The sequence below is a fragment of the Oncorhynchus mykiss genome, chromosome 15 (genome assembly GCF_057628025.1).
Source record: "Oncorhynchus mykiss isolate SJ-2025 chromosome 15, ASM5762802v1, whole genome shotgun sequence".
NCBI lineage: Eukaryota > Metazoa > Chordata > Actinopteri > Salmoniformes > Salmonidae > Oncorhynchus > Oncorhynchus mykiss.
The window spans coordinates 25,660,088-25,674,164 of record NC_143036.1 but is presented as its reverse complement, the minus strand read 5'-3'; the positions used below and the strand labels follow the sequence as shown (position 1 = coordinate 25,674,164).

General features: G+C 41.5%; 1 protein-coding gene across 4 annotated transcripts in view; it reads left to right on the top strand.

The window, feature by feature from the left end:
• ralylb (RALY RNA binding protein like b) overlaps nt 1-14,077 on the top strand; it is a 155,175-nt gene that overhangs the window by 96,258 nt on the left and 44,840 nt on the right. The gene's annotated exons all lie outside the window — the stretch shown is intronic.

Sequence of the window (14,077 nt, the reverse complement as noted above, 5' to 3'; positions counted from 1 at the left end):
CCTTGAGCCACCTAGGTTTTGTATTGAAGTCAGAGTACCTAGAAGAGGATGGATCTAGTTGTCCTCCGGCTACACCATACAGAGTGCTGCTGAGGCTACTGTAGACCTACATTGCAAAATTTGGTGACGTGAATATATTTAGTCTAGTTTTATCTACAAAGGATACCTTTTTTTAATGTTTCACTATTTAGATTTTTATGACATTCACTGAGGAGGATGGGCCTCCCCTTCCTCTGGGGTCCACATCAGGTTACCTTCACTGATTCAACTCCACCCAACTCCTTTCCCACCCACCTTGAAACCACAAATGGATCCACCCAAAGGCGAGGATCTACTTTTTTCCAAACATTTCACTCCTACTGGACCAGATTCTTCTTTATCAGGTCCAACAATGCCAGGCTCGGGCTCCGAACTCTTCACAACACCTTCCACCTCACTTAACTCGCCCTCATTCACTTCCACTTCACCTCCAGAACTCGGTCTGGCGTACGGTTCACTATGTTTTCACTTGACACCTACCTTCTTCGACACACCTCCTCCTCTTTCCTCCATCTTCAAAAGATTCAGACTCTCTCATTCTCTTCAACCTCTTGTTCCTCTCTTTTTCCCTCCGTGGTACATTCCTCTCTTGCCAGATGCGCAATTATACAGGAATTACACTCAAACATTTTACCGTGTTTCTTCTCGTGTGATTTAATCCTTGACATGGACTCAGAACATCCATTTTCATTGTTTCTCTTTGAATAATTGTAATATTGACAATACAAAACAGAAACAAATCCCAAACCAGGAAAAATTTAACAGAGAAAACAGAATTCAGGAAAATAGAATTAGAGTTGTTTATCAGCCATTATTTTACCAGGTATATCCCAGACAGAAAACATATCTCTTGTACACCAAGGATGCGGGGAAGAGAAGAATGTGCCTATTTGAATGCTATAAAAAAAAAGTACAAAATGTAATTTTTTCTTAAAATATCTCTCATGCTAGAAAAGGTTGGAGACGCCTGCCCTAAGGGTCCTCCAAAATCATAATTTAAAATAATAATTATTGGGTCAGTGGAGGCAAACACAGGCAAAATATACACCCTCCAAAAGAGATGAGTACAGTATCAAAAGCAATTGAACTAACCAGCTAATTTACTAGTGGCTAATAAGCTAAAGGAACTCATGGCCTTGGACCTGACCTGACACCATGCATTTTATGCCGTATATCAACCAATGGCAGACATTGGTTGATATACGACATAAAGAGGTACAGAACGGTCTCTAAACTATAACATACAGAATTCCATCTAGCCTAATTAGGGGTCCAAGGCATTTTGTTAGACAGCTGCCACAGCCCCCCATGGGCCAAAGCAGTGGTACCTCCATTTCTAAATCTTTTCGGGGTACATCAAATCAAATCAAATGTTATTGGTCACAAACACATGTTTCGCAGATGTTATTGTGGGTGTATCGAAATGCTTGTGTTTCTAGCTCCAACTGTGCAGTAATATCTAACAAGTAATATCTAACAATTTCACAACAATACACACACATCTAAAGTAAAAGAATGGGATTAAGAAGATATAAATATTTGGACGAGCAATGTCGGAGCAGCATAGACTAAAATACAGTAGAATTGAATACAGTATAGACATATGATATGAGTAATGCAAAATATGTAAATATTATTAAAGTGACTAGTGTTCCATTATTAATTAAGGTGTCCAGTGATGTCAAGTCTATGAATATAGGACAGCAGCCTCTATGGTGCTAGTGATGACTATTAACAGTCTGATGACCTTGAGATAGAAGCTGTTTTTCAGTGTTTCGGTCCAAGCTTTGATGTACCTGTACTGACCTCGCCCTCTGGATGATAGCGGGGTGAACAGGCAGTGGCTTGGGTGGTTGTTGTCCTTGATGATCTTGTTTGCCTTCCTGTGGCATCGGGTGCTGTTGGTGTCCTGGAGGGCAGGTAGTTTGCTCCCGGTGATACGTTGGCAGACCGCAACACCCTCTGGAGAGCTCTGCGGTTGCGGGCGGTGCAGTTGCCATACCAGGCGTGATACAGCCGGACAGAATGCTATCAATTATGCATCTGTAAAAGTTTGTGAGGGTTTAAGGTGCCAAACCAAATTTTCCTCCCGAGGTTGAAGAGGCGCTCTTACGCCTTCTTCACCACACTGTCTGTGTGGGTGGACCATTTCAGTTTGTCAGTGATGTGTATGCCGAGAAACTTGAATCTTTCCACCTTCTCCACTGCGGTCCAGTCGATGTGGATAGGGGGGTGCTCGATCAGCACCTTTGTTTTGTTGACGTTGAGTGAGATGTTGTTTTCCTGGCAAAACACTCCCAGGGCCCTCACCTCCTCCCTGTAGGCTGTCTCATCATTGTTGGTAATCAGGTATACTACTGTTGTGTCGTCTGCAAACTAAAAACTACATGAATCTACCTCTGTGCCACATTTGGTGTGTTTAGGCCTATCTAAAAAAAAAAGGCCCTCAGAACTGTAATACTGTATTACCAGTGACCATTGTGTAAGATGCCATGACTCCCAGGGGCTAAATATGTGGTAGCTCCATATCTAAGTCTTTTCAGGGTCCATAAAACTATTGACAATTGGGTCAAACAAGTCCATGCCACAAAGATGATGATGGGATTCAAACTCACAACCAACCAATACCTCTGCTTCTTTTGCCCCTTCATACCTGGTTGTGACCCTTATTTGAAACCCATTTCACTCATTCCAATCCCTCATTAGGAAATATTAAGCTGCCAATCTGAGAGAAGCTCTATCCAACAACATCCATCATCCATGCTGTATTAATTTCAAACTGGCCGCCATTACGCTGAGAAGCAGCTCTCCACAATGGAACATCAGGAGATAATAGCCTTTTCATCATTAACTATATTACATGATGAATGCAAAGATTAGTGGGGTGGATGGGATGAGGGAGGGTGGGAAGCGTGAAGACAATTAAAAGAGAGGAAGAAAACATGCAATGTGCCCACAATTTTCTTTTTTTTCCTAAATGTTTCTCTTTATTTCTCTCTCTCGCTGTCTCTCCAAATATCATTTGACGGGTGCTGCGTCTGCCATTAGAAGCTCCATTATTTTGAGGAGACATTATGTTGCGTGGGGCAGGTTTCTCTAACCCCGCTGGCCTGTGTGGTTTGTATTATCTCTGCTGGCTCGATGAGTGACTGTGAGAGTGATAGAGTCTGAGGCATATTAGATTAGTCAGTTTCTAATGCCTGTCTGAATAGCAATCGGCAACATTAGAATATTGCTTGAATATTTCTTAATGTAATGCTTTGCACTCTGCTGCCCCTGACAGACGGAGAGAGAAAAATGGAGGAGAGGAAAGAGTGAGAGAGAAGAATATAGAAGGAAATGTTTGCTTACAGATCTTTGTGACAAGAATAGGAAATTATTTGTCTCTTTTTCAAGACAGTTTCTATAGAGTTCAATGTTTGATGTGTTTTGCTGTAGAAAACTCATGGTAATGGTTTATACTATTCTCGATACAGTATAAAACTAGAAATAGACAATACCAATATTACTATATTTATGGATGCATGGTTGATTAAGAACTTGAGTTGAAGGTTATGGTAGGGTGACATGGTACTGTGTAGGCTGTCATCAAAACATTTAAATAATTTGCGATATGTTAACTGGGGAGACAAGACAATGGAGGATGTGATTAAATCCAGTCATGTACTGTACACTTGACTGTTCAAAACATTAGGAAAACCTGCTCTTTCCATGACATAGACTGACCAGGTGAATCCAAGTGAAAGCCAAGATCCCTTATTGATGGCAATCCACATCAATCAGCGTAGATGAAGGGAAGGAAACAGGTTAAATAAGGATTTTTCAAGACTGCTTCCAATCACGTGGATTGGGATATGTTCCGCATTGCGTCCAACAACAACATTGACGAATACGCTGATTCGGTAAGCTAGTTCATTAGAAAGTGCATCGGCGATGTCATACCCACTGCAACTATTAAAACATTCCCAAACAAGAAACCGTGGATTTATGGCAGCATTCATGCGAAACTGAAAGCGCAAACCATTGCTTTTAAACAGGGCAAGGTGACCGGAAACATGACCGAATACAAACAGTGTAGCTTTTTTTTTCCCCTCCGGAAGGCAATCAAACAAGCTAAGTGTCAATATAGAGACAAAGTAGAGTTGCAATTCAACGGCTCAGACACAAGAGGTATGTGGCAGGGTCTACAGTCAATCACGGATTACAAAAAGAAAACCAGCCCCGTCGCGGACCAGGATGTCTTGCTCCTAGACAGACTAAATAACTTCTTTGCTTGCTTTGAGGACAATACAGTGCCACTGACACGGCCCGCTACCAAAACCCGCAGACTCTCCTTCACTGCAGCCAACGTGAGAAAAACATTTAAACGTGTTAACCCTTGCAAGGCTGCAGGCCCAGACGGCATCCCCAGCCGCGTCCTCAGAGCATGCACAGACCAGCTGGCTGGTGTGTTTAAGAACATATTCAATCAATCCTTACCCCAGTCTGCTGTTACCACATGCTTCAAGAGGGCCACCATTGTTCCTGTTCCCAAGAAAGCTAAGGTAACTGAGCTAAATGACTATCGCCCTGTAGCACTCACTTCCGTCATCATTAAGTGCTTTGAGAGACTAGTCAAGGACCATATCACCTCCACCCTACCTGACACCCAAGACACACTCCATTTTGCTTAATGCCCCAATAGGTCCACAGACAACGCAATCGCAACCACACTGCACACTGTCCTAACCCATCTGGACAAGAGGAATACCTATGTGAGAATGCTGTTCATCGACTACAGCTCAGCATTTAACACCATAGTACCCTCCAAACTCGTCATCAAGCTCGAGACCCTGGATCTCGACCCCGCCCTGTGCAACTGGGTACTGGACTTCCTGACGGGCCGCCCCCAGGTGGTGAGGGTAGGTAACAACATCTCCACCCCGCTGATCCTCAACACTGGGGCCCCACAAGGGTGCGTTCTGAGCCCTCTCCTGTACTCCCTGTTCACCCACGGAAGCGTGGCCATGCACGCCTCCAACTCAATCATCAAGTTTGCGGACGACACTACAGTGGTAGGCTTGATTACCAACAACGACGAGACGGCCTACAGGGAGGAGGTGAGGGCCCTCGGAGTGTGGTGTCAGGAAAGTAACCTCACACTCAATGTCAACAAAACAAAGGAGATGATTGTTGACTTCAGGAAACAGCAGAGGGAGCACCCCCTATCCACATCGACGGGACAGTAGTGGAGAGGGTAGTAAGTTTTAAGTTCCTCGGCGTACACATCACGGACAAACTGAATTGGTCCACCCACACAGACAGCGTTGTGAAGAAGGCGCAGCAGCGCCTCTTCAACCTCAGGAGGCTGAAGAAATTCGGCTTGTCACCAAAAGCACTCACAAACTTCTACAGATGCACAATCGAGAGCATCCTGTCGGGCTGTATCACCGCCTGGTACGGCAACTGCTCCGCCCAATACCGTAAGGCTCTCCAGAGGGTAGTGAGGTCTGCACAACGCATCACCGGGGGCAAACTACCTGCCCTCCAGGACACCTACACCACCCGATGTCACAGGAAGGCCATAAAGATCATCAAGGACAACAACCACGCAAGCCACTGCCTGTTCACCTCACTATCATCCAGAAGGCGAGGTCAGTACAGGTGCATCAAAGCACGGCCCGAGAGACTGAAAAACAGCTTCTATCTCAAGGCCATCAGACTGTTAAACAGCCACCACTAACATTGAGTGGCTGCTGCCAACATACTGACTCAACTCCAACTCACTTTAATAATGGAAATGGATGGAAATTGATGTAAAATATGTATCACTAGCCACTTTAAACAATGCCACTTAATATAATGTTTACATACCATACATTACTCATCTCATATGTATATGTATATACTGTATTCTATATCATCTACTGCATCTTGCCATCTTAATGTAATACATGTATCACTAGCCACTTTAAACTATGCCACTTTTATGTTTACATACCCTACATTATTCATCTCATATGTATATACTGTACTCGATACCATCTACTGCATCTTGCCTATGCCGTTCTGTACCATCACTCATTCATATCTTTATGTACATATTCTTTATCCCTTTACACTTGTGTGTATAAGGTAGTAGTTGTGGAATTATTAAAGTTAGATTACTCGTTGGTTATTACTGCATTGTCGGAACTGGAAGCACAAGCATTTCGCTACACTCACATTAACATCTGCTAACCATGTGTATGTGACAAATAAAATTTGATTTGATTTGATTTTAAGCCTTGAGACAATTGAGACGTGGATTGTGTATGTGTGCCATTCAGAGGATGAATGGGCAAGACAAAATATTTAAGTGCCTTTAAATGGGGTATGGTAGTAGGTGCCAGGTGCACAGGTTTGAGTGTGTCAAGAACTGCAACGCTGCTGGGTTTGTCACGCTCAACACTTTCCCATGTGTATCAAGAATGGTCCACCACCCAAAGTACAGACATACAGCTAACTTGACACAACTGTGGGAAGCATCAGAGTCAACATGGGCCAGCATCCCTGTGGAACGCTTTCAACACCTTGTAGTGTCCATGTGCTGACAAATTGACATTGTTCTGATGGCAAAAAGGGGTGCAACTCAATATTAATGCAATATAGTTGTACACTCAACAGTATGTGAGCTGCTACCACTGCTGCTGTTTCTCATTTCGCCACTAGGGGATGCTCATTCCCATCTCAGGCTCTGGAAGCACTATGACTCTTCGTGTCAAATTAAAATAGACCAAGGACAGTATCCCATTGAAAAAGTAATGGTTTATACTATTCTCAATCATTTGCAGGATTCTGTCCCCAAATTGCCCATTTTTTTTGTTCAGACCTGGTTTTCATGACTGAGTTGAGTTCTCTCAATTTGCCTTTTTCATTGCATTAAATGTAACAGATGCTTAGCCTAGACGAGAGCACCTGTTCTATTGCAAACTGTAGCAGTGTGGTGCTTCTAATGCAAATTTGATTGCCGATCAAAACTTTCCTCTAAACGGGGTTGCAATGCAGGAAATTAGTTTGTACTTGTCATCAAAGTTGAGTTACAAAGCCGAGTGTGTGCATGTGTGTGTTTGTGTCTGAAACTATTGCGCAACACATCGTGCAGTAGAGTAAGTTCCTCTAATGAGCTATTAGAAGTTATGCGCCAAAGGTTAATGATATTGGATGGTTTTACCAGCTGAAAAAACCACCTTGTAGACATTCTATCCTGTGGACAAATGGATTTCTGTATCTCTGTTCCAGTGAGTGTCATTTGACAACAGCAAGCCTTGTCTGTAACGTCAGTGAATCATAGTGGAGAATAGCAGACATCACATGGTGCACATGAACTCTGAATGGTATACATTTTCACCAAATTTGGCAAAATACAAAAGATGGCACAGTTGGTCATATAAAAATTACTTTTCATCCAGATCAAGTTTGTGGCCTGAGATAATGAAGATCAAAGGTAGGCCCCACATCAACAGTTGAGCCCCTTGATAAAAGTCGAGCAAAGTTTAAATGCCACAGGATAGCTGAACATCATTGCCAATCAGGTGAATCCCTTCATGGCAGCAGTGTATCCATCTGCGAATAGATTTTTTCAGCAGCCACAAGGCTAGGATTGTTCCTGAATGGTTCCATGAACATGACAGTGAATTCAGCTTACTGCGGTGGCCTGCCCAGTCCCCCGATCTCAATCCAAGTGAGCATCTGTGAGATGAGATGGAACGAGCTATTCGGAGTAGAGATCCACTACCAGCCAAATTGACACCAATGTGGAAAGCATTGGAATTAACATGGGCCAGCATTCCTGTGGAACCCTTTCGACACTTTGTAGAGGCCATGCCCTGACGAATTGAGGATGTTATGAGGGCGAAAGGGGGTGCAACTTAATATTATGGAGGTGGATTTAACATGTGACATCAATAATGGATCATAGCTTTCACCTGGATTTACCTGGTCAGTCTATGTCATGGAAAGAGTAGGTGTTCCTAATGTTTTGTACATCCACTCAGTGTAGATGAAGGGGAGGAGCCAGTTTTAAAAAATATATTTTTTTAAGCCTTGAGACAATTGAGACATGGATTGTGTATGTGTGCCATTCAGAGGGTGAACGGGCAAGACAAAATATTTAAGTGCCTTTAAATGGGGTACGGTAGCAGGTGCCAAGTGCCAGGTGCACAGGTTTGAGTGTGTCAAGAACTGTAACACTACTGGGTTTTTGACGCTCAACACTTACCCATGTGTATCAAGAATGGTCCACCAGCCAAATGACATACAGCCAACTTGACACAACTGTGGGAAGCATCGGAGTCAAAATTGGCCAGCATCCCTATGGAACGCTTTCAACACCTTGTAGTGTCCATGTGCTGACAAATTGACGCTATTCTGAGGGCAAAGGGGGGTGCAACTCAAAATTAGGACAATATATTTGTACACTCAAGAGTATGTGAGCTGCAGCCGCTACTGCTGTTGCTCAGCTCGCCACTAGGGGATGCTCACTCCCATCTCAGGCTCCGGAAGCACTGTGAATCTTCATGTAAAATTAAAATAGACCAAGGATATGGGGTAATTAATACAAATAGACCTAACACTATCCCATAGAAAAAGTTATGGTTTATACTGTTCTCGATCATTTGCAGGATTCTGTCCCCAAATTGCCCATGCTTTTGTGCAGACCTGGTTTTCATGGATGAGTTGAGTTCTCTCAATTTGTATTTTTCATTGCATTAAATGTAACAGATGCTTAGCCTAGACGAGAGCACCTGTTCTATTGCAAACTGTAGCAGTGTAGTGCTTCTAATGCAAATTTGATTGACGATCAAAATGTTCCTCCAAATGAGGTTTCAATGCAGGAAATTAGTTTGTGCTTGTCATCAAAACTGAGTTATAAAGCAGAGTGCGTGTGTGTGTTTGTGTCTGAAACTATTGCGCAACACATCGTGCAGTACAGTAAGTTCCTCTAATGAGCTATTAGAAGTTATGCACCAAAGGTTAATGATATTGGATGGTATTACCAGCTGGAAAAACCACCATGTAGATATTCTATCCTGTGGACAAATTGCTGTATCTCTGTTCCAATGAGTGTCATTTGACAATAGCAAGCCTTGTCTGTAACGTCAGTTAATCATAGTGGAGAATAACACACATGGTGCACATGAACTCTGAATGGTATACATTTTTTTTATTTATTTGCAAATGGCAAAAGATGGCACAGTTGGTAATCTAAAAATAACTTTTCCTCCAGATCAAGTTTGTGGCTTGAGATAGTGAAGTTCTAGATCAAAGGTAGGTCTACATCAAGAAGATTCCTGAATATATTAATCTCAGAGCTATAATCAAAAGCGTATATATTCTATTCCTTTTGATTTTCAGTTGAGGAAAAATCTTGGTGGGTACATTGAAAGACTAGCGTTTGTATTCTAACACACACATTTTACTCCAAGAGACTCTTTTCAACGGGAAAATATAAGATATAAACTATACGTTGCATGGATTATCATGATGCTCTCAATAATATGATACCTTGCAACAATCCCTTAAGACCAGTAGAGGGCCCCACAGGAAAGGAATGAATGATGGCTTGCCAGTGAAACGTTTCATTATGTTTTTAACCCTTGCCTCAAGGAAGGCACACTGATTAAAGCGTTCGTCAGTTTGTTGATTGTTTTTTATACAGAGGGGAACACTGATTGACTGTGTAGATTTGTAAGCTGTAGGTAGGCTAAATGCATAGTGCTATGTGAAAAAATGGCAAATAAAAATTCTGAATATCCATTATGTGCAGAATTTACATTGAATCCATTTCGTGGGAATTCATCCTCCTTCCATTTGAGAAGAAAAAATAAACAGGTGTGATTTATCATTTTAGAGGAGAGCTGTAGACACAGAGCTGTGGAATATTGATGGGCTTCTAGCTATTTCCATACAATGCAATTGGATTTTATATTGTTCATCTTCACTGCATAATTCTTTACAGGCCCCCCCAAAATTGTAATTCCACCCGCATAGAGACACTGCACAATAGCTGAATAAATAGCACAATATCAACATACTGATCCCCTACTGCTTTGTCTCCTTAGCAACCCAATCCCCTTTATAGCCTGATAAAAATGTCCTCAAGTATATGCCTACCCAGAGGTGGTGCATGATTGAATTTTGTAGCGACCCTGTCTATAGCTAGGTTTCCATCCAATTGGCGACAGATTTTCATGCGAGTAGTCTAAAATCCGCGAAAAAACAATATGCGCATTTTCCCACAAAACATGTTTCAATCAATTTGATTTATTGCAGATAAAGGGATGTGCGTGATGAGGTAGTGCACATGTACCGAATAAAAACACATGTTAAATGGGTTTCCATTGTATTTTCAACTCTACTGATCGTTTGCTCATCCAAAATGTTTCGTTATATATAGCAGGTGTGCAAACTGGCATTGGCTCGTGCGCTCTGTTGGCTAGACGCACATATAGCCTACATGATGAGATTATTACGGACAAAAGAGCGATATTATTTTTATTTGTCAAACGGCAGCCAAGCATCGATCATGTTACCAAAATATTTATTGGAAACGCGCATAAAGCTCACCACCTTTCACCACCCTGTGATTTTCATAATAACGTATTTCATCTGTAGCCTATTCAACTGCACGCTTTCCCGACGAGTCGTTGTCGGCAGACAACACAACATGTCATCCGGTGTCTCCACGTTTACTTCGACTTGATGATTATTAAATCAATATTTGTGCATGAAAGCGTTTCCACTGAAAGCGTTTTCATTTTACTGCCACAAAAAGAACACGCATTGTCGAGTGTATTTTGTTTTGTCAACATTTGGAAAGTACACTCATGGCCATAAATATTTGGACATTGACCAAGTTATTATTGTTTTAGCTGTCAACCACATCATAAGTCTGCACTGAAAGTGCAGACTTTCAGCTGTAATTTCAGGGTACTTACATCCAAATCGGGTGAACGGTGTAGGAATTACAGCACTTTTTATATTTGGTCCCCTGCTTTTTAATTAGAGACCAAAAGTCCTTGGACAATTGCTGCTCAACTGTTCCATGGCCAGGTGTATGTTATTCCCTCATTAGTTAATTTACAAATGAGCAGATAAAAGGTCTAGAGTTGATTTCAGGTGTGGCATTTGTGCTTGGATTCTGTTACTGTTAACCCTCAGTATATAAGTAAGTCCAAAGAGCTGTCACTGCCAGTGAAGCAAGCCATCATTAGGCTGAAAAATCTAAACAACCTTATGAGAGAGGTAGCAAAAACATTAGGTGTGGCTAAATCAACTATTGGTACATTCTTAAAAAGAAATAATGCACAGGTGAGCTCAGGAACACCAAAAGGCCCGGAAGACCACGGAAAACTGTGGTGGATGACAGAAGTCAACAATTAAGAGAAGACTTCACCAGACTTCATCCGAAGCATACCACCTCCTCTGTGAAGCATGGTGGAGGTAGCGTTATGGCTTGGGAATGTATGGCTGCCAATGGAACTGGTTCCCTTGTATTTATTGATGATGAGACTGCTGAGAAAAGCAGCAGGATGAATTCTGAAGTGTTTAGGGCTATATTATCTGCTCAGATTCAGCCAAATGCTTCAAAACTCATTGGACTGCGCTTCACAGTGCAGATGGACAATGGCCCGAAGCATACTTCTAACGCAATGCAATACTTTTTAAGGCAAAGAAGTGGAATGTTCTGCAAAGGCCAAGTCAATCAGCTGACCTGAATCCAATTGAGCATGCATTTCACTTGCTGAAGGCAAAACTGAAGGTAAAATGCCCCAAAAACAAGCAGGTACTGAAGACAGCTACAGTAAAGGCATGGCAGAGCATCACCACGGAAGAAACCCAGCATCTGGTGATGACTGTGGGTTCCAGACTTCAGGCAGTCATTGACTGCAAAGGATTTGCAACCAAGTATTAAAACTCTCAATTTAATTTATGATTATGATAGTTTGCCCAATTACTTTTGAGCCCCTAAAATTGAGGGGCCATGTATAAAAGTGGTTGAAATTCCTACACGGTTCATACAATAACTTTGACAAAACCCTTAAATTAAAGATGAAAGTCTACAATTAAAGCACATCTTGTTTGTTTCCTTTCAAATCCATTGTGGCAGCGTACAGAGCCAAAATGATGCAAATTGTGTCACTGTCCAGATACTTATGGACCTGACTGTATACCGAAAAATATTCTGTTTCCATCAGGGCTGTAGTGGCTTTTTTTTATCCGACATGTACTTTACTCGCATAAAAATGTTGGCTGGAAACCTTGTTATTGGTAAATAAAATACAGTTTTTGTTGAGTGAGTTAATTGTATTGGCACAATAACACATTGTGGATGCCCCTCACAAGAGCATTCGTCTGAGTTGATGTACCTCACCCTTAGGAATTTACTACGTTGGTGTCAGAAGTGGGATTGGGCTGCAGTTGGGCAATTGGTTATGCATCTGGGTGTGAAAGAAACACAATCAGCCTACTGCAGTGGGTTACCCCTAATAGCCAAGGAGCACGCCTTGTAGACAGATGCTTTTGGTCTCCAGTGGGAGAATAATGTAGTAGACTGGATGAGTTACTATTTATCATTAATAATAGCGACAGTAATTGTTCATAATATATCCACATTTAATTCCAGTGGCTTCAGAAAGTATTCACATTCCTTTATTTTTTTAAACATTTTATTGTGTTACAGACTGAATTTAAAATGAATTCAATTTAGATTTCTTTGGTCACTGGCCTACATACAATACCCCATAATGTTAAAGTGGATTTATGATTTATGAAATGTTTACAGATTCATTAAAAATGTAAACCTGACATGTCTTGAGTCAATAAGTATTCAACCCCTTTGTTATGGCAAGCCTAAATATATTCAGGAGTAGAAATGTGCTTAACAAGTCGCATAAGTTGCATGGACTCTGTGTGCAATAATAGTGTTCATCATGATTTTTAAATGACTACCTCATCTCTGTACCCCACACATACAATTATCTGTAAGGTCCCTCAGTGAAGTTCAAACACAGATTCAACCACAATAACCAGGGAGGTTATGTAACCTTTATTTAACTAGGCAAGTCAGTTAAGAACAAATTCTTATTTACAATGACAGCCTACACTGGCCAAACTCGGACAACGCACGGCCAATTGGGTACTGCCCTATGGGACTCCCAATCACGGTCAGTTGTGATACAGCCTGGATTCAAACCAGGGTGTATGTAGTGACACCTCTAGCACTGAGATGCAGTGCTTTAGACCACTGCGCCACTCAGGAGCCCAATGCCTTGCAAAGAAGGGCGCCTATTGGTAGATGAGCACAAATAAAAAAGCAGATATTGAATATCCCTATGAGTATAGTGATGTATACACCCAGTCACTACAAGAATACAGGCATCCTTCTTTACTCAGTTGCTGGAGAGGAAGGAAACCGCTTAGGGATTTCACCATGAGGCCAATGGTGATTTTAAATCAGTTACAGAGTAATATTCCAAAACATGCATCCTGATTGCAATACGACATTGAATGTTCCTGAGTGGCCTAGATACAGTTCTGACTTAAATCAGCTTGAAAATCTAAACTATGGCAAGAGTTGAAAATGGCTGTTTAGCAATGATCAACAAGCAACTTGATAGAACTTGAATAATTTTGAAAACAATAATGTCCAAATATTGTACAATCCAGGTGTATGAAGCTCTTAGAGACTAACCCAGAAAGACTCACAGCTGTAATCGCTACCAAGGGTGATTCTAACATGTATTGACTCAGAGGTGTGAATACTTATGTAAATTAGATATTTCTGTATTTCATTTTCAATAAATGTGCAAACATTTCTAAAAACATGTTTTCACTTTGTCATTGTGGGGTATTGTATGTAGATATGTGAGAGAAAAAAAAGCAATTTAATCCCATTTTGAATTCAGGCTGTAACACAACAAAATATGGAATAAGTCAAGGGGTATGAATACTTTCTTTAGGCACTGTACATCTATGCAGAATTATATGAGGACTTCTTTCAGTATTGAAAATCCAC